Below are 26,568 nucleotides of genomic sequence, written 5' to 3' on the forward strand. Positions count from 1 at the left end.
CACCAGGTTGTAGGCCCCGGAGATCGAGCTTGGTGAAGATCGTGGCCTCCGCAACCTTTCCAGTAGCTCCGGGATGAGCGGCGGGGGTAGCGATTCCGCACCGTAATGGCGTTTAGCCGGCGGTAATCACAGCATAGGCGCAAGTCCCTGTCTTCTTCTTCACAAAGAGGACCGGGGCCGAGAGAGGGACTTTGAAGGCGGATGAACCCTCGGGCCAGGTTTTTGTCCAGGAAGTCCCTGAGGCGGCCAACTCGGGCTCCGACATGGAATACAGGCGTCCCACAGGCAGTGGTGCGTTGGGCAGAAGGTCCACGGGCAATCGTAGGGCCGATGCGGGGTAGTCGGTCCGCCTCCTTCTCGCTGAACACGCCGGGCGAAGTCCGCCAGCTCAGGAGGCAAGGTGATGGCAGCGGTGGGGACGTTCTGGCCGGCACAGGTGTGGCGGATGTGATCGACGCACTGCAGACTCGGGAAAGAGATGGCGTTCGCGACCAGGCCACCTGAGGATCGTGGGTCCGAAGCCAGGCCAACCCAAGGACCAAGGAAAATGAAGGTCCGCCGTGACATAAAACTGGATCGCCTCCTCATGGTCCCCAATAGCCAGGCGCAAAGGCTGGGTGGCGAATTTAATGGGGCCGGACACCAGTTCTCGTCCATCAATTGTCTCTACCGCATCGGAGGGTCCACGGAACCACGGGACCGCAAACTGGGTCACAAAGGCCTGGTCCATAAAGTTTGTTGTGGCCCTGAGTCCACCAGCGCATGCGCCTGGAGCCCGTCCGACTGGTTCCCCAACCATATCCGTGTGTCCAGAATCAGATGCCGAGGGGCCCAGAGTCTACTTCCGCAACGTCCAGTGGGGCTTAGTACGTGCCCGACCTAGGGTTTCCCGAGGTCGGGCCTGCTCCGCTTCCGATTGGTCACGCTGTGATTCGGGGACGGCGTGCGTGCCCCACTTCGCTTTCTGGGGCAAGAAGCAGCGGTGGCGGGCTCCCCACAGTACAGGCACAATCCCCTTGGCGCCCGGTTCCGCTCCTGGGCTGTTAGGCGAGGTCTGGCCGCTCCCAACTCCATGGGCTCTTCCGCAGCGGTTACAAAACGTGGGCGACCCTGGGTGCTGGTGGTGCAGGAAGTGGGGTGCAGATGTCGACGGAGGGTCCCGGGGTGCGACGGACGGTCGCCGTTGCAGACGGGCATCGAGGCGGAGACAAAGGGCACCAAGTTGTCGAGGTCCGTGGCGCCTCCACGCGGGCCAGCTCGTCTTGCAATTCCTCTGAGAGTCCCTCCTGAACGTCCACCAGCGCTGCATCATTCCAGTCAGAGTCCTGGCACAAAAGACGAAATTCGCGATGTACTCCTGCAGGGGCGTTTCCCTTGACGGAGTTCCTTAAGGCGCCTGGTTGCCGTCAGCATTCGAACGGGTCCTCATACATGGTGCGAGGTGCTGCCAAAACGCTGTTGGTCCGCCAGCAGGGGCTGTCCTGGAGCAAGAGGGCGTGGCCCATCGAGCAGCCGAGCCGGAAAGAAGGTTAATCACGAAGGCCACCTTAGCCCGGTCGTCTGGGAAATCCTCTGGCCTCATAGCCATGTAGAGCTGGCACTGTCCCAAGAAGGTCGGGAACATCTCAGGCTGCCCAGAAAACTTATCCGCACGGTTATCGGGCACTGCGGCGAGGAGGAGGTGGGAGGATGGGGGCTGCAGGCACATTCCTGGCAGCAAGTTGGCCTGCCAAGTGAGCCACTTGCTGCTGGAGCTGTTGATTAGCCGCGTAGCTGCTCTAACTGCTGCTGTACCTGCTGCTGATCCATCTTTGGTGGAAGATGTTTTAGTCAGGTCTTGGACAAAATGTTCTGTTTCCTTCCCCAATACTCCCAGCAAAGAGTCCGTCAGAGGCCTTCCTTTTTTCCTTTTATTTACATAGATACATGTCCTGGCCACGTCTACCCACGGGCCTGCCAAGTTTCTGGAGATAACGAGGAAATTATAGATAAGGCCAGAATTACTCACGAATATATTCTTCCCTCCATGAAATAGTTAGCTCGCGCCAAATTCATTGCTTTGTCCAAGACAAAAAACCAGGAAGTCCCGCCTCCTATTTATAGTCTCTGCAGATGTCACTGCATGACAATTATGACTTGGCTTTGTCCCAACTCTTCCGCTGCTGCGCACGTCGATCAAGTCTTCGTAATCTTGCGTCACTCCAAAACTGCTCTTGGGGCGTTGCCAGATCAGAAGAAGGCCCGGGAGAATCAGGCCGTGCCGGCCCCTCCTCCTCCCTTTGAGTGGGTGCCAGGGAGGGAGAGGGCTCAAGAGAAACAGGGCTTGCCAGGTCTTCTCCCTCATTTTCTGAATCATCCGAGTCCAGGAGTCTGGGTCCAGGAACCTGGGTCACAACAGGTGGTCCCTATTTTTTCTACTTGCATTTTTATGTGCTTTCGAAACTGCTAGGTTGGCAGAAGCTGGGACAAGTAATGGGAGCTCACCCCGTTACACGGCAGCACTAGGGACTCGAACCGCTGAACTGCCGATCTTTCGATCGACAAGCTCAACATCCTAGCCCCTGAGCCACCGCGTCCCTTTACTTTACTTTACTTTACACCGCTTCCCCTTTACTCAGTGCCAAAGGAAGCGATCAGTGGGGCTTCTGTGATTCATTCTGTGGAGCAGTTTCCCATGCGAAGGGCATCCTTATTTAAAAAGCCAGTGTTAAGTTGGGAGAATGAGGAGACTGGAGACCAGCTTCAGACAACAGCTCTTTATTCAGCAGTTAAATGCAATCCGGCAGCCAGCCTCTCTGAAAAGCCTGCCCTTTTATAGGGAGCTGTCAGGGGGCTCAGCCAATCAAGTTTGAGAACCTTTTTTTTATTATTTATATTTATATCCCGCCCTTCTCCGAAGACTCAGGGCGGCTTACATTGTGTAAGGCAATAGTCTCATCCAATTTGTATATTTATATACAAAGTCAACTTATTGCCCCCAACAATCTGGGTCCTCATTTTACCTACCTTATAAAGGATGGAAGGCTGAATCAACCTTGGGCCGGGCTTGAACCTGCAGTAATTGCAGGCTGCTGTGTTCTAATAACAGGCTTCTTACAGCCTGAGCTACCACGGCCCTTTCCCGCTCAAACAGCGGACCAGATTGGAAACTATGCAAACTGTCGATATCTAACAGCCAGGATGATGGCTGCAACCACCTTCACCTTTTGAAACATATACAGGTAGTCCTCAACTTACAACAATTCATTTAGTGCCTGAACAATCCTGAAAAAAAGTGACTTTTGACCATTTTCATTTATAATCATTTACAGCATCCCCGTGGCCACAAAGGGAACAAAGGACTCCTATTTATTACGGTTGCAATCTTTTTGTGCCATGTGATCAGCTTCGGCAACTTTCCTTTTTTTAATCTTCTATTATACCTTGTATTGTTTTATCAATGTATAAAATACAAAGAAAAATAAAAATAGGAAATTAAGGGAAGGAAAAAGAAAGGGGGGAAAAGAAAGAAAAAGGCGCTGACTTCCGACTTTTTTTTTTTTTTGCACAGTACAAGATAGCAACATTATAACATCAACTTTTTCGTTTTACACATTAGTATATAACCAGCTATTTCTAAAACAATAAATCTATTTAATCGGCAAAAATCAAATTTTCCTTTTTTTTCCCATCACGAAATCCAGAAGTTGTATCAGCTTCTGTAACTTTCTAACAAGCATCATCAATGGGGAAACCAGGTTCACTTAACAACCATGTTCCTAACTTAACAACTGCAGTGATTCACTTAACTGTGTCAAGAAAGGTCACAAAATGGAGAAAAATTCACTTAACAAACGTTTCACTTAGCAACAGAAAATTTGGGCTCAGTTGGGGTAGTAAGGGAAGGACTATCTGTATGTCCCTATCACTGTCCAAAAAAGAGGCCTCCTGTTTGATTGGGAAATTTCTCTTTCTCCTGGAGGAATCTGGAAAATTCTCCATCCAGTTTCTCTCCCCTGAAAACCGAGTGATGATTTGAAACAGGAACTGGCATCTGAGAGGCCTATCCTGCTGTCCTATCGGCTTATTGGTATCGGGCTCAGTAGTAGTAACTGCGAGAGATTGTCCCTTGGAATCCTAATGGACACTCGCTTCAATATGAGCCAGCAGCGCATGGCAGCTGCCAAACAAACCAACACAGTCCTAGGCTGCATTAACAGAGGGATGGAATCAAGATCACGTGAAGTGTTAGTACAGCTCTATAAGACCTTGGTATAGGATCTCCTACTCGAGCAGCGGTTTCGACTAGAAGACCTCCAAGGTCCCTTCCAACTCTGTTATTCTTCTATTATTATTATTATTATTATTATTATTATTATTATTATTATTATTATTATTATTATTATTATTATTATTATTCTAAATTCTGTTTCTGGTCAACCTTGTTGGTCTTCTCAATCTGTGTCATGGAATTCCGCTTTTCTGCCTCACATCGCCTCTTTTCTCTGCAGTCAACTCAGTTTCTCTGCCTCCCAGTTTATAGCATCCTGTGACTCCTGCTGTTTACCGATTGGCTCACCGTGGTCCCTAACCAGACATCCACAATCCCCAGCACACTTGCAGCTGAAAGGCAAAGTGGGATTGTGACATCGTGGATGGGCTAAAGCAAAGACAACAAGCTTTGGCATCCATGGCTGATGAAGGCGGGAAGGATTGTCATCCTCCCAGGCCACGAATCCGAAAGGAGACAGGAAAGACCATTCCATGGACCTTTGAAGACGTCTAGACCAGGCTTCATTCGAAGAAGCCAGAAAGAGAAGCTGGGAGACATCGAGTGATACTGCAATCAGGGGGATTAAAATCCCAGTCCTTGTTGCGTGCATGAAATATGTGTGACGCCCCTTTATAAAAGGGGAGGCCACAATCGACTGGTCATTTCAACACTTTGCCGGCATGACTTCAATCGCTTCTGAGCTTCTGAGTTCCTTTGATTGTCTCCGACTTACTTGTTTATGTGTGTCTCTTCATGCCTTCACCACAAGACAATTCAAGTAATTAAAATGATGCAACAATTAGAGGAACGGCATCACTTTAAGAAACCAAAATATGTAAATCACCAAGAGATTATGTGAATTTAGTTTCATGTAAATTAAGTCAATAAAATGTTACCACCGACCAACCAAAGTCGGGAGGACAATGGAGGGCAAGGGAGTCTGGGCTGATATGGTCCACAAAGAGTCAGACACGATAAGAGTGGTAAAAGGAAACCAGGCCACCAAATAACACAGTGGTGGAGCGTAGAACAACTTAAAGAAGTGTGAGGTCCCAGATGTTTCCCGAGCCACTGAAACGCCAAAGAGACTGAGACTCAAGATGAGAGGATATACCGTATATTTTTTCTTAAACAAAACAGATTTTAATGAAGAATCTCATGATGATCAAAACCATTAACAGCTTCAAACAGCAGAATTTGTTTTTGTTAAAGGTCAAATCAGAGTAAGGGAACCTATCAAGAAGAAAAGAAGTAGATGATACTTCTGCAGGTGCATCCAAGCAACAGTAGACTGGTATGGTCAAAGTCATCATGCGGACAATTCTCAGAAGCTCATTCAAATGCCATTCATTCATGTTCCATAGGGCTAGTTCTTACATTACAGTCATCCCCCACCACTGCCTTTTCTGAATTTCCACCTCTAGGGAAATTCATAGCAGCGCTTCTACCTGCTGCTGGATTCCCCACATCACAAAGGTTCCAAAAGCGATTGCCATCATAGCATCTAGACAGGAAGATCATCAACTCAATGGAAGGCTGAGAGAAGTTCTGAGCTGAGTTGGGAAGATGAGAAGTGAGGTGGGGTGAAGTCAAATTGGTTGAGCTACCGGCATCCCTGGAGCACTCTCCTTCACATGTGGCTGCTGTGCTGACTGATTATTGGTTGACTAAGCCATTGTGATGTAATATGATACAATAAGTGAGCTCCACTTGGTCATTGCACTGGACAAGCAGTAGTATGATTTCAATCTTCAGGTAGCATGTCTCTGTGTCATCTCCTTCCTTTATTCTTGAACTCGTAAGCACACCTAAAAATTGCCTTATTGACTGGGCATCTGGGTGCATGCAGATGTCATCTAGCCTCATGTAGAACTTGCAAGATGGGGGAGGGGAGATGGCAGACCAATTGTGGAAATGATTCAGATGTGGTTTAGTAATGCTCCCATCATTTGAAAACCCTTCCGCTGATTTCTACAAAGGTTTCAGGGCTCAGCATTTTTCTTTTGAAAGGCATCCCAACTGAGGTAATAATATCACAACATAACAACATAAGGCAGTAGTGATGAGCACAAAGAAGCATATCATACAATGCAGATTTGCCCAATGTTACCAGTGCCAAATATGGACACTTACAATAAAACATAAACAAAAGTTAGTCACCACTGAAATGTGATGTTTGAGAAAATCTGCTGGAGTGACCAGAAGCGATAAGAACAGAAATGAGACCATAAGAGAATTGGCACAGAGCCAATCTTAAGCTACATTAAAAAAAAGAACATAGCAAAAGCAGTGGTTTGCTCACTTGGAGAGGATGTCGTGGGATTCCATACCGTACATGACTTATAGAAAAAGAGGAAAAGGTCAAAGAACAGGAGGCAGACCCAGAAGAAGATGGAGAGACACCATCAAAGACACAAGACAACAGCATTAAAAATGATGGTTGAGGCCACCCGAAGAGCAAGGAGCTTCTTCAGTTCTGAAGAAGAGAACGAGAAGAGGAGGAGAAGCGGAACATCTTCAAAGGAAACACCAAGAAGGTCCAGTTGCCCTTTGGAAAAAGCCTCTTTGGGACAACCATGACCTGGAAGACTGAGAATCTCCATAGGGAGATTATAGTTATAGAGGTGAAGATGATAGACTCCATAATTCCTCTGTAGAACTGGATCAGCAGCTCCTTGAGCAGTTTGAGCTTCCTGAGTTGGCGCAAAAAGAACATTCTTTGTTGTGCTTTTTTGATGATGTTTTTGATGTTGGCTGTCCATTTTAGATTTCATGATATGGTAGAACCTAGAAATGTGAAGGTCTCTACTATTGATACTGTGTTGTCTAGTATTGTGAGAGGTGGAAGTATGGAAGGGTTTTTCTTAAAGTCTATCACCATTTCTATGGTTTTGGGTGTGTTCAGTTCCAGATTGTTCCGGTTGCACCACGAGGCTAGTTGTTCAACCTCCCGTCTATATGCGGATTCGTCATTGTCTCGAATCACTGTTGTGTCATCTGCGAACTTCAGTAGCTTAACAGATGGATCATTGGAGATGCAGTCACTGGTATACAGAGAGAAGTGGGGAGAGCACACAGCCTTGGGGGGGCCCTGTGCTAATTGTACAGGTAACTGATGTGATTCTGCTTAGCTTCACCTGCTGCTTCGTATTTGTTAGGAAGCTTATGATCCACTTACAAGTATGTTCAGGTACCTGTAGCTGGTTTATCTTAGTTAGAAGAATGTCTGGGATGATGGTATTGAATGCTGAACTAAAGTCTACAAAGACGACCCTTGCATAGGTCTTTGGCGATTCAAGATGTTGTAGGATGTAGTGCAGAGCCTTATTAACAGCACCATCTGTTGATCTATTTGCTGGGTATGCAAATTGCAATGGGTCTAACAGCGGATCCGTGATGGTTTTCAAGTGGGACAACACTAGCCTTTCAAAGGTTTTCATGACTACAGATGTTAAAGCAACTGGTCTGTAGTCATTCAGTTCCTTGATGGTGGGCTTCTTCGGCACTGGGATGATGGTAGAGCGTTTGAAGCAAGAAGGAACATAGCACATCTCTAGTGATTTATTGAAGATATGGGTGAAGATGGGGGCCAATTGGTCAGCACAGACTTTTAAGCAAGAAGGAGTTATCTTGTCTGGGCCTGGAGCTTTTCCTGGCTTTTGTCTGTGAAATAGATCCTGCACTTCCTTTTCTGTGATCACTAGGGGTTGTGAACCCAATGAAATGGGGTCAGTTGTAGGAGGCTTGGCTGTTGTTGGTGTGTCTGAGATGGGGGTTGTGGAGATAGGTGGCTGTAGTTTCCTTTCAAACCTGCAGTAAAAGTTCAAGTCATCTGCTAGTTGCTGATTTCCTTCAGCCTGGGAAGGAGGTTTGCTGTAGCCAGTGATATTTTTAAGAGTTTTCCACATGTTTGCTGGTTCATTTGTTGAGAACTGATTCTTTAGCTTTTCAGAGTAGCTTCTTTTTGCTGTTCTGATCTCTATGGAATGACATAATTGCTTAAGTTTAGCTGTGAACCAAGGTTTGTTGTTACTGTATATTCGCAAGCTCCTGGTGGGTACGCATAGGTCTTCACAGAAGCTGACATATGATGTTACAGTCTCTGTGAGTTCATCTAATGCTGCAGAGGTACTTTCAAATACATTCCAAAACATTCAGTACAGTCAAGGCAGGCTGTAGCTTTAACTTTGCCTCCTCAGTCCAGGTCTTCACTGATTTACTTGTTGGTTTTGTAGTTTTAAGTCTTTGCCTGTAAGCAGGTACAAGGTGAATCATGCAATGATCAGAGTGTCCCACAGCTGCTCATGGTAAAGACCGATAAGCATCTTTTAGTGTTGTGTAGCAATGGTCTAAAGTATTCTTGCCTCTAGTGTTTTGGTACCTCTCTCCTTAAGTTTGCCTTATTTAGATCTCCCAAAATAATGGCCAGTGAATCGGGGTATTTGGTTCAGCCCCCAAAATTTGGTCATCTAGAGTTCTTAATGCCTTGTTTACACAGGCTTGTGGTGGGATATACACAGCAATTAGAAGAAATGAGGAAAATTCACGAGGCGAATAGTATGGTTTGCAGTTGATAATTAATGTCTCTAAGTTTTCGTCACAGAATTTATATATTATAGTTATATCCTAAGACCAGCTGTTGTTGATATAAAAGCATAAACCTCCTCCCTTCTTTTTACCAGATGTTTCTGCAATTCTTCTGATCATTGAATCTGAAATCCTGGGATATACAGGCTGCTATCATCAACTGATTCATTTAACCAGATTTCAGAGAAGCATAGCGCTGCTGAATTGTAAAAGTCAGAATTGTATCTGTTTAAAAAGAGTATTTCATCCATCTTATTAGCAAGTGAATGTACATTGGTTAGAAATATTGAAGGCAGAGAGTTTTATTTCTGCTACTCCTTAATCTATTTAAAATCCCCGCCCGTTAACCTTTCTTTTTTTGCTTCTTCCGTTTGGTTTTTTGGAATCGATGGCTCTGGGGAAATTGCTTCTTCCTTTGTTAGAATCTCCTCTGCATTTGTAAGGTGGGGGGGGTGAGATCACAGAAAGCTGCTCCTTAAAGAAGCATTGCTTAATTTTTAGCAGATGGTCTCATGAGTAAGAAATCCATAGTGAATCACAGACAATAATTAAAAAGAGCACTGTATTGAATGGTAAATTAATTTTAAAAATTAGAATATGCTTGTAAGATTTTTGAAGTAACTAATGTAGTCCTTTTGTTTTCTCTACCGGTTCAAAGATATTCTTACTGAAATGCTTCCAGGCTGGCAAGCTTTCGAAAGTAATCTCTATTACTTTTCCAATGTACGGAAATCTTGGCAGTCTGCTCGTGATGACTGTTTAGCAAGGCATACTGCAGATTTGGTTTCTTGTAGATATGGTGAAGAACAAGTGAATACAGGCAGATGTGTCACCATTTTTATAAACTGGGTGTTTCACGAAAAAGTCTCAATTATTTTTCCAAAATGGTAGTTGAAAATGGGTGCCTGGATTCCTAACACAGGAGAAGGGGAGCAAGTGAGAGTAAGAGAGGCAGAAGGGAGGAATAGATGCTGAATCTTTCTGGAGCCGCTTCTCTGTGTTGGCAGGCAGAGTGATAAGGGCAAGAGAGAAAGTGGGCAGGGGGCATCCTTGATCAGGCGTGGTTAGGTAGGATCCAAGAGGGAAGAAGGCAGGGAATTTGCTGGGAAGCGAAAAGAGAGACAAACTGCTTGACTTAAGAGGAAATTTTCTTTTGAAAGGATGGATGAGAAGAACTCGCTCCTTCCTCCTGGGGTACACAGAAAAGGGGGAGCTGCGCTGCATATTGTGCAGAACAAAAGAAAATGGGGGGGGGGGAGAGAAAGGAGGTAGGTAGGTGGAAGGGAGAGGAAGGAAGGATGGAAAAAAGGACAGGAAGGAGGGAGGGAAGGAGGGGAGGAGCAGGAAAGGAAAGGAAAGGGAAGGAAAGGAAAGGAAAGGAAAGGAAAGGAAAGGAAAGGAAAGGAAAGGAAAGGAAAGGAAAGGAAAGGAAAGGAAAGGAAAGGAAAGGAAAGAAGAGACAAAAGGGAGATGGGTAGGGAGACAAAAAAAGAGAAGGGAAGGGAAGGAAAGGTAGAAAGAATCTGATCGAAACCCCTTCCTCATATTCTAATCCTTGGAATTGTGATCTGAAAACACAGGGAGAGTTCCTCTTCCATCAAAGGACCGGCCCCTGTAGTGGAATATGAGAACTTGCCATGGCCCACTTGCCATGAGAAAAGTTGCTGTGGGACAATTCAATTTAATTATTTAAAATAATTATAAAAATATTATATTATATTATTTATATCAGTCAGTCCTTAGTGGGGTCAGGGGGAATCAGGGGCCACGTACGCTCCTCCCTTAAAACTTAATTTGCTATATACATTATATTACTTCTCTTTCTCTCCTCTCCCCCTTTCCTTCTCTCTCACTGTCCCGTCTATCTCCTTCCCCCATCCATCTGAAGGAGTATATCAATTAGCTGTTAGGAACTAATTCTATCTTAGTAAATTGTAACCTTAATACTGGTTGGCATTAGTGCAAAGTTTGTTATCTCACTTCTCTGTCTCATTTCTATTCTTGGCTTCAAAGCTAGGCATATCTTTGAAAATATAGCAGAAAATGTTACCCAAGAATACCAGGTTCCATTGATAAAGGAGCCAGAGTAGGGAGTTTTCTTGCAACATAAATCCTGAAAGGATTCTGCCCAATAAACAACTTGGCCAAGGGGAGGGGGAGCCACCCCTACACAAGGCTATGGGAACGCTCCATAGATAAGGTGGACAGAGACATGGGCCAAAACAAAGAGGCTTTAACGATCATGTTGGTAACGAACCTTTGTCTCTGATTGGGTAAACTTTGTTCCTATCTGGATAAAATGGATATAATACTCTGAGCCACTCTCGCAGGGTGTGGCCATTCCTTACATGCATTTTGTTTTATGTTTTGGATATAGTATTATCACCCAGCTTGGACTTAAATAAAAGCTGATATTTTTTGCAAGCCTCGTCTCCAGTCTCACTCTCTGTGACATCTCAGTGGCTCCGGGAAACTTCTGGGATCTTATATATCCATCCATCCATCTAATCTACTTTTCCCTCCTCAAGGGCTTTATAGATATGATAGCAGTTCAAAATAAACGGAACTATTGGCTTGGACTCTGGAAGACCAGCAAGGTTGCCCCGGAGGAACGCTCCCTGTAAAAGAGCAAAAGCTCTTAGGAGAGCACTCTCCGAGGCTTGAAACCTTGGAATCGACAGAATCCACCACCGCCGCTGGAATCGAGGCAGCAGCCGCCGCCGCAGTAACCGAAGCGGCCGCCGCCGGCGGGACCAAGGCGCCCGCCGCAGCCGCAGCTGCAGCCGAAATCCAGGCTCCCACCGCCGCCGTAACCGAGGTGCCCGCCGCAGCCGCCACTGTAGCCGAGGCGCCCGCTGCAGCCGCAGCTGGAATCGAGGCTCCCACTGCCACCATAGCCGAGGCGCCCGCTGCAGCTAGGACCGAGGTGCCTGCCGCAGTGAAGCCACAGCCACAGCCACAGCCGGGACCAAAGCACCCGATGCCGCCGGGACCGAGGCGCCCGCCATAGAGAAGCTGAGGCTGCCACCACCACCAGAGTCGAGGAGCCACCACCCCACTGCCAGAAACAACTTTTGAATTTTAATATCAAAATTTTGAAGATCGCCCGAGGATCGGAGCGGCTGGTGTTTCCATCACTACCTCCCTCCATCACTGCTATTTCTGCTCATCACCGCCCTGAGCTTCAAATTTCCCACTGGAGAGTCCTGTGTTATCGTCAGGGTGAGTCACCTTAGTTGCCTCCATCCTCCCACCACTTCCTCCTCTTCTACCTACAACGTCCGCCATTACCATCCTCATTGCTCTCGCCCACCCTCATCTCCCCACCACTTCCTTCTCTACTACCTCCAACATCCGCCATCACGATCAAATCACGCTACCATCATCATCAACATCCTCATCATCAATATCCCCACACTACCTCCATCATCAATATCTCCATGAACTCAAACATTACAGCCTTAAAAAACGTGTTATCTTAGAGTAAAAGGTGTGAAAGTAAAAAAATTAAAGTAGTGAAACTAATAGAGAGTTACTATTTCATTGAATTTGATCCATGCTATATCCATCCATTCTTCATCTTTACAACACTGCCATCTTGTGGAAAGATCTATTAACTTTAGTATAATCTTATTTCTCTGGAATCCATTGGATGTTAGTAGTTAGTACTCTGTAGCCAAGACACTCATCTCTAGAACAAAACGCTTAGCAGACGAACAACACCTAAAAACCGAACTACACACTCTCACAAACGTACTAACATCCAATGGATTCCAGAGAAATAAGATTACCAAACTAATCCAAAAAGAACCCCCCACTAAAATCCAAGACAGAGAACAAGAAAACGGCACAGCCCTCCTCCCATATATAAAAGGCACCACAGACAGAATCAGCAAGATCCTCCACAAACACAACATCAAGACAGCATTCTGCACAAACCGAAAAATATCCACCATCCTAAGAAACCCCAAAGACAAAATTGAGTTAGAAAATCAAGGAGTATATGAAATCCCATGCACCGCCTGCCCCACCACATACATTGGACAAACCAACAGAAGAATAAGTGCACACATTGAAGAACACAAGAACTCAGTCAAAAAAGAGGAACCAACTTCTTCCCTGGTCCAACACCTTAAAGCCACAGGACACGATATTGACTTTAAAAAGACCAGAACTATCGCCAAAACTGAACACTTTAACAACAGAATAATCAGAGAAGCCATTGAGATAGAAAAACGCCCACACAGCATGAACAAACGAGATGATACCTCCCGCCTACCAGCCATTTGGAAACCCGCCCTTATTGACAAACGAGTCCCTAACACGAGGAATGACACCAGACCCACACTCACGAGGTCCACACAGGATGTCACCACCGCACATCCACCCAGAAAGCAGACCCAAACCCACACTGATCATGAAGCACGACCAAGGACCAGAAGCCAGACTGCAGCTGCAACATTAGCCATTTCAAACCCCTCCAATCCATACATGCAGCAGACTGACACCCACTATGAAGATGTAGCACCACCACAAAGCCAAACAACAGCTATGCAGCTCACCAGCTCAAATTCCCCTGCAACACAGACTAAACTGAGCACAACCAAGCCCCCATCCAAACGGGACACACCCCCAGCCAATCAGAGCACAAAAAAACCCCCATCCAATCAGAGCACAGCCAAGCTCCCACCCAATCAGTTCAAACCCCCACTAGCAGTTAAAAGGAAGAAACAGCTGCGATCACACATTGCTCTCAGAAGCACGAAGCTGAAGCCTGAAGATGACGAATGAGACTTCGTCAAAACGTCGCCGAAATATATATATATATAAACGTCGCTTATATATATATGAAGATCAGCCTGGCTTTCTGCCAAAATGACTTGGTGCTTGAGGTGGAAAAGAACGAAACTTTGATTTTGGGTTTTACCGATTAGACAGGTTTTTTTGTTAGAGAAATGGCTAGTTTATACTACTTTGTAAAAGTAAAAAGTTGAGCTTTGATGTTATTATTTTATTCTACTACACCAAAGGAATTAGGAACTTAACAAAAACAAAATGATAAAAGCTCATCCAGCTTTACATGGATGACCTGAAGCTTTATGGAAAAATCAGAACCCCAAATCCCATCACTGACAAACATTGCAAGTGTTGGTGGTGCAGATGTAGGAATGGAGTCTGGCCTAGAGCAGGGCTGTCAAACTCAAGGCCCACGGGATGGTTAGATCTGGCTGGTGGGGCCACCCTGGAAACAGCAAAGGACCAGCCAGTGGTGCCTCTGCTGGTGAAAATGGAACTCAGGGGGCTGTGTGGGGCCCTCCCAAGCTGTTTTCGCTGGCAGAGTGCTGCAGGAGGCCATCACGGCTGAAAACGTAGCTTGGGTGCCCGTTTTTGCTGGCAGAGTGCTCAGGCCTCCACAGGCACCCTGACACAAGTGATATCAAGCTGGCCACACACCCTCTGCTCCCCCCCCCCCCCGAGGTCAAACACAACCTTGATGCAGCCCTCAATGAAATCAAATTTAACACCTCTGGTCCAGAGCAATGTGCTTCAGTAGCAATGAGGCAGGCTAATGGAACTGGGATGCCGAATGGTCAAAGAACCCATCAGGAGCCCTCAGGAGGAAGCCTACGAGTATGTAGGAATTTTATATTCCTGGATCACATCACACACGGACAAGTTAATAATCTGATTCGTAAAGAATACACCTGAAGACTGAGAAGACAAAAGTGGAAACAGCATCAATAATTGGGCCAACCTGTGATCCAATAGACAGCTGGAAATATTAACCAGACACAAACTGAACTGGACAATGTGAACCAAAAAATAAGAAAACTGATAACTATTCCCTGGGCATGACAGAAGACACAATGAAAACTCTTTTTATTTCACAACATATGGACAGACTTCACCATAGAATTTAGAATAAAATATAGCTGAGAGGAACCTTGGAGGTCTTCCAGTCCAGCCCCCGGCTCAAGCAGGAGACCCTATACCATTTCAGACAAGTGACTGTCCAGTCTCTTCTTAAAAACCTTCAGTGATGAAGCACCCATAATTTCTGGGCTGTTCCTTTGGTTAATTGTCCTCACTGTTTCTCCTTAATTCCAGGTTGCTTTTCTCTTTGATTTCCATCCATTATTTCTGGTGCTCCCTCGTCTTTGTGACAGCCCCTCAAATACTGGAAGTCTGCTATCATGTGCCCCCAGTCCTTCCTTTCACTAAACTAGACATACCCATATCCTGCAAGCGTTCTTCATATGTTTTAGTCTCCAGGCCTTTAATCATCTTAGGTGCTCTTCTTTGCACTTTTTCCAAAGATTCAACATCTTTTTTGTGATGTGATGACCATAACTGGATGCAATATTCCAGGTGCAGTCTTACTAAGACTGTGTAAACTGGTATTAATACTTCATGTGGTTTTGATTTTATGTATCTGTTTATGCAACCAAGGATTGTATTAGCTTTTTTGGCTGCTACTGACTCATGTTCCCTCTCACAATTACCATTTTTGAGCCGTTTTTGCCTAATCTGTATTTGTACCTTTGGGTTTTTCTGCCCAGGTGTAAAAATTTGCTTTTCTCCACATTAATTTCATGTTGTTGGATAGGGCCAGTGGTGGGATTCAGCCAGTTCGCACCACTTTGGGAGAACCGGTTGTTAACTGTCTGAGCAGTTTGGCAAACTGGTTGTTGGAAGAAATCATTAGGGCAGAGAACCGGTTGTTAAATTACTTGAATCCCACAACTGGATAGGGCCCATTGTTCAAGTCTGTCAAGATCTTTTTGGATCCTGAGCTTGTCTTCTGGGGCGTCAGCTGTTCCTGCCAGTTTAGTGTCATCTGTAAATTTGATGAGTTCCCCTTCTATTCCCTCATCTAAGTCATTTATGAAGGTATTGAAGAGTACTAGGCCTAAGACTGAACCTTGTGGTATTCCAGTGTATCCTTCCTTCCATTTAGATGCAGAACCATTTAGGACTACTCGTTGAGTACGGTTTGTCAACCAGCTACAAATCCATTTGCTGGTGATGGTATCTATTTCACATTTTTCACAAAGTTGTGGTCTACTTTGCCAAATGCTTTGCTGAAATCCAAATATACTATGTCCCCAGAATTTTGCTGGTCTATTAATTTAGTCACTTTGTGAAAGTATGAAATAAGATTGGTTTGATATGATCTGTTTTTAACAAACCTGTGCTGGCTACTAGTTATAACATTATTTGTTTCTAAATGTTCGTAGATCTGTTTTTTGATCTTTTCCAGTATCTTCCCAAGTTTTCATGTTAGGCTGATCAAACTATAGTTTCTCGAGTCTGCTCCCCACCCACCCCCCACCCTTTTTTTTTTTTTTTTTGTAGATGGGAATCACATCAGCTCTTTTATTTTTATTTATTTATTTTATTTTTATTTTATTAGATTTTTATACCGCCCTTCTCCCGAAGGACTCAGGGCGGTGTACAGCCAGAATAAAATACAGAATATATACAATTAAAAGAATTTAAAATAAACTATTACTAAACGGCCGATAATTTAAAAGATTTAAAAATTTAAAATATTACTAAAACCCCAATTTAAAATCAACTATTTATGCCAGTCCTGCTTGAATGAATAAATATGTTTTTAGCTCACGACGAAAGGTCCGAAGATCAGGCACTTGACGTAAGCCAGGGGGGAGTTCGTTCCAGAGCGTCGGTGCTCCCACAGAGAAGGCCCTACTCCTGGGGGCCGCCAGCCGACATTGTTTGGCGGACGGCACCCTGAGAAGGCCCTCTCTGTGAGAGCGTACGGGTCGATGGGAGGCATAAGGTAACAGCAGGCGGTCTCGTAAGTACCCGGGTCCTAAGCCATGGAGCGCTTTAAAGGTGGTAACCAGGATCTTGAAGCGCACCCGAAAGACTACAGGAAGCCAGTGCAGACTACGGAGTGCAGACTTTTCCAATCTTCTAGTAATTCTTTGGTGTTCCAGGATGTTTAAAAGATATGGTACAATGGTTCTGAGATGACATCTGCCAGCTCCTTCAGAACAGTGGGATGTAATCCATCAGGCTCTGGTAATTTATATTCATTGGTAAGGTCAGATAGGTGTTCTCTAACCCTTTTCTTGCTTATTCTAATTTTTATTTCTAGTCTGTCTTTTACAGTTATGTTTTTGGTAGGTTGAGCTATATTTTCTTTTTGCATGAAGACTGATGCAAAGAATGAGTTAAGCAGCTCTGCTTTCTCTTTGCTACCTGTTCCTTCCTTGCCATTTTCTCTCTTTAGTGGACTGACTGTTTCTTTGACTTTTTTCTTGTTATTTATATGTTGAAATAAACTTTTAAAAATTATCTTCAACTTTTGTTGCAAGTCTTTATTTTTTCTTAAACTGGCAAGAATAGCCAACATCCCAAAAGACAAGCTCAGGATCCAAAAAGATCTTGACAGACTTGAACAATGGGCTGTATCCAACAAAATCAAATTTAACATGGAGAAAAGCAAGGTTTTACACCTGGGCGGAAAAAAACAAAGGTACCAAGATTAGGCAAGATCTGGGCTCCAAAACAGTAACTGTGAGAGGGACCTTGGAGTCCTAGTGGACAATCACTAAGACATGAGTCAGCCGTCTGTGGCAGCAGCCATGCAAGCTAATACAATCCTTGGTTGTATAAACAGAGGCCTAGAATCAAAATCATGTGAAGTGTTAGTACTGCTTTTATAAAGCCTTAGTAAGACCGCACCTGGGATAATGCATCCAGTTTTGGTCACCACATTACAAAAAAGATGTTAAGATTTTGGAAAAAGTGCAAAGAAGAGCAACTAAGAGAATTAAAGGCCTGGAGACTAAAACATACGAAGAGCGCTTGCAGGATTTGGGTTTGCCTAGTCTAGAAAAAAGGAGGATTAGGGGGGACATGATAGCAGTATTCCACTATTTGATGGGCTGCCGCAGAGGAGTTAATTTATTTTCCAAAGCACCAGAGGTTAGGACAACTTACAATCAATGGAAACTAATCAAGGAGAGAAGCAACCTGGAATTAAGGAGAAACTTCCTATCTGTGAGGGCGATTAACCAATGGAACAGCTTGCCACCAGAAGCTGTGGGTGCTTAATCACTGGAGGTTTTTAAGAGGAGACTGGACAGTCAATTGTCTGAAATAGTATAGGATTTCCTGCTTGAGCAGTGGGTTGGACTAGAAGACCTCCAAGGTCCCTTCCAACCCTATTCTGATTCAAGTTTGTCCAGCAGGAACTAAATAGAATGAATATAGAAAAGACAGGTTCTTTTTTCATTCTTTTTTTACTTGCCTCTTAATTTGCTAAATAAGACAGTGTTTTTCATCTCCCAAAAGGCAGGATGGAAAAGGAGTTTGGAAGCTGATGTCAAAGTCCGGAGTTCTTTCATGCCCCCACAGCGGCTGATGGGGGCAACTGTTTTTAAGAGGCAGCGTCAGCGATTGGCATTTTTTTTTCATTGAGTTCATCAAATACAAATACAATTCAGCAAAGGATTAGGTCATCCATTTGTCCAAAGGTTTCTTCTTGCAAATGCATCTTGCCAACGTGCTACAACGTGCATTAACCCAACACTTCAATTTATTATCACATTTAGTTAGCAGTTTGGCACATCTGCTATTGGAAAGGTCCCTTGGGTGATGTCTATCCCAGTACCTGGAAAGAAGAAATAACAGTTGCCATTCCTCCAGACAAAATGAGTATCATTTATAGACTTTGGAGCAGGAAATAAAAGTTCAGTCCATTCACCTTCTTCCCTCACTCAATGGGAGTTTCTAACAACTCCAAAGGTTGTTTTGTGGTTGATTTGGCAGAGAAACAGAGGTGGGGTTGGGGACACATCTCCCCCTCCATCCTTTTGAGCAGGCCATGGCAAAAAATTACGTATCTCTAGGCATCTGTTTTTTAAAAATAGACCATGGCATCCTTCTTGGTTGCTTCAGGAATTGAGGCTTGGGGAGAATTCTGGAGTATTTCTATTCCCATCTTTGCTGATGATTTCAGATGGGGGTGGTAGGGGGAGGAGAAGACAGGATGAGGGGTACTCATTCGTGGGGCACTGTAGAGTTTGGTCCTTTCCTCATTATGATCTCCCTGCAGGAAGGCATTGAGGAAGGTCCTCCATCAGTTCAGGGCTCAGTGTCATCCCAATGTGCGATGGAATATGCAGCTGCAGGACCGTGTGTGTGTGGGGTGTGTGTGTGTGAGGGTGGTGGGAATTTGGCCATACAGAGTTTTCCCAGGAAAAGGCCTGTATTAAGCGGCTGAGCAGTCCTGGATGAAGAAGAGGGAACGAGGTTCAGGGTAGCCACATTTTAGAATCTCTGAGATGATATCTAATAGGTTAGAAGGTTATAGCTTTAGCTTGGCAAGATTCTGTCCATTGGGTGCAAACAGAGCTGCATAAAGGGTTGAACTCCATTCGTTGTATCATTGCTAGGTCCAACACAATGCTAAAGAGAAACAAACTTTACATCCCCATCCCAAGCCAAGGGGATCATGCTGTGGAAGCCTTGTGCCTGCAGACTGTTAGGATCCCAATGGGATAAACATATGGAGGGTGAAGCCAAGCAAGGTGGCTTCCTTCATTTGAGGGGGCCAACCAGGTCCAGGACTGTTTTCTGAGAGGGAGACAAAGCTACCTAGCGAGCAGTTCCATCATTTGGCTGCTGCTGGACTTGTGGGTGTTGCTGGATGAGGTGCACACTACTTATGGAGGGCAAACACTTGGGAACAGAAACTTAGGGCCACACCACCCCTTTTATGTCCTTCCTTGGCCAGCTCATTATACTGGCAGGGTATCTGATGATTGGTGTTGATGGTATGGATCTTGTTCATCGCCTTGAGCTGCCTCTTCAGGAACTTTGTGGTCCTCAGATGTTGCTGTTTTCATTCCCTCCTCCTTGTGGTCCCTGTGTGACTGAGGGATATCAAGGTAATTTGTAACTGCTGCATATGTCTGTTGTGTGACCTGCTGGTAATTCCATCCCATGAATATTTATATTTGTTTGTTTGTTGTTGTACTTATCTGCCTCTCATGTCATCTTAGGTGATACTGGGCAACTTATAAACATTAACTGTTTTCCCTCTCTAGACTATCATCCGGTCACACTTCTCCAGTCCAAGATAATGATAGATAGATAGATAGATAGATAGATAGATAGATAGATAGATAGATAGATAGATAGATAGATAGATAGATAGATAGATAGATCTGTCATTATGTGAGGGCCATTACAAATTGTTGCAGTTGGATTGGGGTATAGAATCACTCTCTCTGTATAGACTTTTTCTGTATAGATTTTTGTAGACTTTAGTTCAGCATTCAATACCATCATTCCAGACATTCTTCTAACTAAGCTAAACCAGCTACAGGTACCGGAACAGACTTGTAAGTGGATCACAAGCTTCCTAACAAACAGGAAGCAGTAGGTGAAGCTAAGCAAGATCACATCAAATACCTGTACAATTAGCACAGGGCCCCCCCAAGGCTGTGTGCTCTCCCCACTTCTCTTCTCTCTGTATACCAATGACTGCATCTCCAATGATCCATCTGTTAAGCTACTGAAGTTCGCAGATGACACAACAGTGATTGGTCTCATTCGAGACAATGACGAATCCGCATATAGACGAGAGGTCGAACGATTAGCCTCGTGGTGCAACCAGAACAATCTGGAACTGAACATACTCAAAACCGTAGACATGGTGGTAGACTTTAGGAGAAACCCTTCCATACTTCCACCTCTCACAATACTTGACAACACAGTATCAACAGTAGAAACCTTCAAATTTCTAGGTTCTATCATATCGCAAGATCTAAAATGGACAGCTAACATCAAAAACATCATTAAAAAAGGACAACAAAGAATGTCTTTCTGCGCCAACTCAGTAAGCTCAAACTGCCCAAGGAGCTGCTGATTCAGTTCTACAGAGGAATTATTAAGTCTGTCATTTGCACCTCTATAACTGTCTGGTTCAGTTCTGCAACACAGCAAGAAAAACACAGACTTCAGAGGATAATTAGAACTGCAGAAAAAATAATTGCTACCAACCTGCCTTCCATTGAGGACCTGTATACTGCACGAATCAAGAAGAGGGCCGTGAAAATATTTGCAGATCCCTTGCATCCTGGACATAAACTGTTTCAACTCCTACCCTCAAAACGACGCTATAGAGAGCACTGCACACCAGCACAACTAGACACAAGAACAGTTTTTTCCCGAAGGCCATCACTCTGCTAAACAAATAATTCCCTCAACACTGTCAGACTATTTACTGAATCTGCACTACTATTAATCGTCTCATAGTTCCCATCACCAATCTCTTTCCACTTATGACTGTATGACTATAACTTGTTGCTGGCAATCCTTATGATTTATATTGATATATTGACCATCAATTGTGTTGTAAATGTTGTACCTTGATGAACGTATCTTTTCTTTTATGTACACTGAGAGCATATGCACCAAGACAAGTTCCTTGTGTGTCCAATCACACTTGGCCAATAAAATTCTATTCTATTCTATTCTATTCTATTCTATTCTATTCTATTCTATTCTATTCTATTCTATAGATGATAGATAGAAGTGTGAGTTTGTGCAGGTGTATGTATGTGAGTCTGTGTATCTAACTATCATTTATATCCTCTCTCTCTCTCTCTCCCTCACTCCCTCTCCCCCCTCTCTCTCTTCTATACCCCAGTCCATCTGCAGCAATTTGTAATGACCCCCACATTCGTAGTGACACAAGCGTGATGACATCATACAGTTACCATTATATCCTTGTGCCACCTCTCTCAGATCTGAAGATATTTCAGACTAAATGAAACAAATTGAATTAGACACTTACATCTTAAGGGCGGGAAGTGTAGTAATATTCCAAATCCATCCCTTCAATGTATAAGACAATCCAAGCCAGTAGCTAGCATGTTTGTATTTAACTGCCTCTTCTAAGAACCTCTGAAAGAAAAAATCCAGGCATCATTTGCAGTGAACGACGGAGAGATTCTCACCTGAAGGACGTTCTGAATCCGAGCCTCCCCAGAAGCATCAGTGGAGGAATGTGTAGAAGCAGCAGCAATGCAACCCATACGCTACAACCACCAAGAGTGGGGCAGATCAGGTTCCTGAAACAAGGGAACATCCAGGAGGAACCAAGGAGGCATTTGGGTGAACTAGGAGGGCCGTGGAAGCCATGATCAAACCTAGTCTATGGGCCATTCCACATTTGCACCTAACCATGGTGAGAGATGAACAGGGAGCCACTTTGTTTCAACGTTCTCCGAGTCCTTGTCTCATCTCCTCCTAAGCCCGTGTGGCTTCCCTCATCCCTCACTCTGGCCTTAGTTTGTCCCCATTGCTTCCACGATGAACACAATCTGATCCAAACTTAGGTCACCCCCACAGTGGAGGACAAATAGTCTCTCGGCCACCTCAGGTTGGTGGGGAGGACATATCTGCTCACCTTCTTTCCTTCTTCTGAGCAGCTGCTCACTGTTTTGGGGGCTTCCAGGAGGGAGGAGCCCTGCAAGACTACCGGCTAGCAGGAATGGCCATCTCTCTCAACACTGGCAGCTGTTCCCACCTCCGCAACCACTGTATGGTCGCTGTGGTTGCAGCTGTCTTCTTTATTTATTTATTTATTTATTTATTTATTTATTTATTTATTTTTCAAATTTTTATACCGCCCTTCTCCGAAGACTCAGGGCGGTGTACAGCATAAATAAAACATAAATATCAAAAAAGTTAAAATACAATACAAGTTAAAAATCTGATTCAAATATGCTAAACGACTTAAAATAGAAATATAAAACTCTAAAAAATTTTAAAACCCCACTAAAAACCCTCAATAAAATCATTAGGCCAACCCTGCTTGGTGAAACAAGAAAGTTTTGAGCTCGCGTTTAAAGGTCCGAAGATCAGGGAGAAGATGTAGCCCCATAGGTAGCGTATTCCAGAGAGCCGGAGCCCCCACAGAGAACGCTCTTTCCCAACGAATCTTTCAAGACTCAGCACAACTCTGGGCTTTCCAAAGAGCTCCACTTGGAAAAATACCCTACATTCTCCCCCAAAGCTGGTCCTTCACCCAGCCCAACCGATTACCGTGAGCTACCAGGATTCGGGGAGAGCCAGGCTCTCCTAGACCATTCCACAGTTGTGCCCCAAAACTCCATGGCAGGTTGAAGGGAGCTGCCAAGCTTTGAGAGGGCAGGTGGAGCTTGGAAAGAGAAGGAACCCCATGCTGAAAATGAACTCCCTGCAGCTCTATTCAGCACCCAGGTAGAGCTGCTGAGTTTTGGCCCCCACAGGTGCTTTCCTGCTTTAATCCCCACAGTCAAGCTGTGGATCCAAGCCTGCCACCCCCCACCCCACCCAAGACCCTTCTGAGCCCTCTCCTGCAGCCCTGGCCTGAACGCATGAGGACAGCTTTCAATGAGATGCCCTGCTATCCAGGGATTATCCAGAGACGGACAATGCAGGAGGGGGATCAGCGACGGGCACAGCCAGTTTTAGGCTGGTGTCCTTTCCTGCCAGATCCAGGCCAGGCTGACGGTGGGGACAGACCAAAAGCCAAAGGATACAACAACCAAACTCAGTCATTCCATCAGAAAAGGGAGAAGGGAGGGCGCTTACCTCCTCATGATCATCTAGAATATCGGTTATGTAAGCGCCAGAGTCATTGCATAGTTTTTTTGAGTCCACAAAGTTGTATAATTCGGGTTGAAGTAAATAAAGGTGGCCGTTATAGGGTAACCAGTTGTCATTCAGTTTGAAATGAAGGTCAGCTTTGAGACAAATTAGGATGGAGATGTGAAAAGGCAAAGAAGAAAGAAAAATTAGAAGGAGCACAGTTAGGCAAATACTTTCATCCATTTTTAAAAAAACATATTTTAAGAAAAAATAGCAAAGAACTCTGGGGTCCTTGCTGCTCTCTGAGCTGAGCTGCTTTCCTGCAGACATTTAGTTATCCAACTAGGTAACATCATCAGCACTAGAAGGGAGGGGGGGTTTGCTCTCTGGTTATACACATGTGGCTTGCCCTGCTGGTGTTGGTGGGATTGTTCTTGGTGGTTCCTTGATTAGGCTGCTGTTTAGGGAGTGAGTTGGTCGTTCCTTGATTGCAAAGTGAAGGGAAAAGACACACTGCATCAAACAGAATAAGGAATGCTAAAACTGAAAATGCAAAATAGTTCTGGAAATGGCTAAATCGGGTTAATTGAGGAGCCTCTAGAGAAGCAGATCCAGTCTGCAACTTGCAGGTTCTCACGGACTCGCAGTTATTGCTCAAGGAGCAGATGGCAGTCACGGCTATGAGAGACTTTGCACAACGTTGTGTTGTGCGCCAGTTGCGGCCTTTCCTGGATCAGGATTCCTTGTGCTCAGTTGGTCAGTCTCTGGTCATCTCACGGCTGGACTATCATCATGTGCTCTATATGGGGCTACCCTTGAAGACCATTTGGAAGGTGCAGCTAGGGCAGTGTGCGGCAGTGCAGGCAGTTTAGGGGCCCCCAGGATGACCCCTAAAAAAACCAACAACATTGTTAGGCAAAATCTAACAATGGCCCCAAGTACAGGCGCCCCTTAAATGGGGCAGGGTGCTAAGAATTTCCCAGTCTGCTAGAAGCATGATAAACCCAAAGCTACGAATTGGAACATGGAACCTGAGAACTGGTTTGTTTGTTTGTTTGTTTGTTTGTTTGTTTGTTTGTTTGTTTGTTTGTTTGTTTCGTCAAGCATGTAATAGTAATCTACTACTTGCTGAAGTCCAGCTGAAACTAAAAAAGATGAAAAACTCGAATCCTCCTAAACCAAGAATTGACAGTGACTTCATCATTAAACATGGAGATGAGATAAAAGAAGAACTAGAAATTCATTTAAGAGAAACCAACAACCTTAATAATGAAGATATAGAAGTGAATTGGAATAAATTTAAAAATGCAATAGTAGAAGTAACAAACTCAAAACAAAGAGGGAGGTACCACAAGAAACAACAGTGGGTAATGGATGAAATTCTTCATCTCATGGATGAAAGACACTCTTATAAAAATAAAAACAAAGAAAAATAGAATGAATTGCAGAAAACAATTAGAAGAAAAATTTGACTCTCAAAAGAAAAGTAGTTTGCAAAGAGATGCAAAGAAATAGAAGAGACAGAATGTATTCATGATAATTTCAACTTACACAAAAAAGTGAAAGAAGCAGCAGGTGTTTACAAAACGGAAACAACAACTTAGTTGACAAGGAGGGGAAAATCATCTTGGATGAGGATGAAAAACTAAAAAGATGGAAGGAATATTTTGAATAACTTTTTGAGGACACTATGGATGATATTGATATGGGAAGTATAACAACTGGACCAAACATCACTATGGAGGAGACTGAACACACAATAAAAATAGCAAAAACAAGAAAAGCCACAGGACCTGATGATATCCCAGTAGAAACTTTAAAATTGCTGGAAGACAATTTTAAGAAGGCAGTGTTCTTGGACCAACACTCTTCATACTATACATTAATGATCTCTGCGACGATATTAAAAGTAATTGTGTTCTCTTTGCTGATGATGTCAAATTATTTAACACTACCAACAATACAGCTACCCTTCAAAAAGACCTTGACTTTGTGTCAGAATGGTCTAAAACCTGGCAACTCCAAATCTCAACCAGCAAATGCTCTGTCTTACACATTGGAAAAAAGAATCCAAACACTAAATACAAACTCGATGGACATTACCTTCCAGATGACCCCCACCCTGTCAAAGACCTTGGAGTTTTCATATCCAATGATCTAAGTGCCAAAGCCCACTGCAACTACATCGCAAAAAAGGCATTAAGAGTTATAAACCTAATCTTATGTAGCTACTTTCCAGAAACACTACACTACTAACCAGAGCATATAAAACATTTGCTAGACCAATTCTTGAATACAGCTCGCCTGTCTGGAACCCATACCACATTTCAGACATCAATACAATTGAACGTGTCCAGAAATATTTTACAAGAAGAGTTCTCCACTCCTCTGAATACAACAAAATACCTTATGCCACCAGACTTGAAATCCTGGGTTTAGAAAACTTAGAACTCTGCCGCCTCTGACAGGACCTGTGTTTAACTCACAGAATCATCTATTGCAATGTTTAATCAATAGAATTAAAACCAAAAATGATAAAACAATGAGAAACATGATAGAAATAAGTGGCTGGAAAGTGCATATTCAGGATTTGCATGAGTAAAACAGCAATATGTGAAACAGTAGAACTGTTAACTAGTAGTATCCAGAAAACATGAATGGAAGAGAAGTCTCTGGAACACACCCTGAATGTGAACAGTATCAAGAATTGCCCCAATATCCAGTTGGCTTCCTTCTAAAGAGCTGAGCAAAGCAAAGCAAACCAAACGGATACTTCATTGACATCTCAGCCTGGCAAATGGAAGAATGCGACTTCGGATCCCTATGAAAAGGGAGCTATCAAGAGAGCAGGGAGAAATCGCTTGCTTTAGAGAAAACCATCTGACTTAATGAATTTGAATTGCAAAAGGTTCTGAGTGACGAGGAAGCAGAATCCTTGGTGCTCCCTGAGTCTGCTTGTTTGACTGCAGATCTTTCACTGCCCAATTAGGTAACATCATCAGGGCACCGTTAGCATCTCCAGTGCACAGTGCATCTGGGATAAGCAGGGATTAACACCAGACAAATAACCAAGCAGGAAACAATAGCCTAAGCCATATCCCCACATCAAT

This window comes from Ahaetulla prasina, chromosome 8 (genome assembly GCF_028640845.1).
Source record: "Ahaetulla prasina isolate Xishuangbanna chromosome 8, ASM2864084v1, whole genome shotgun sequence".
NCBI lineage: Eukaryota > Metazoa > Chordata > Lepidosauria > Squamata > Colubridae > Ahaetulla > Ahaetulla prasina.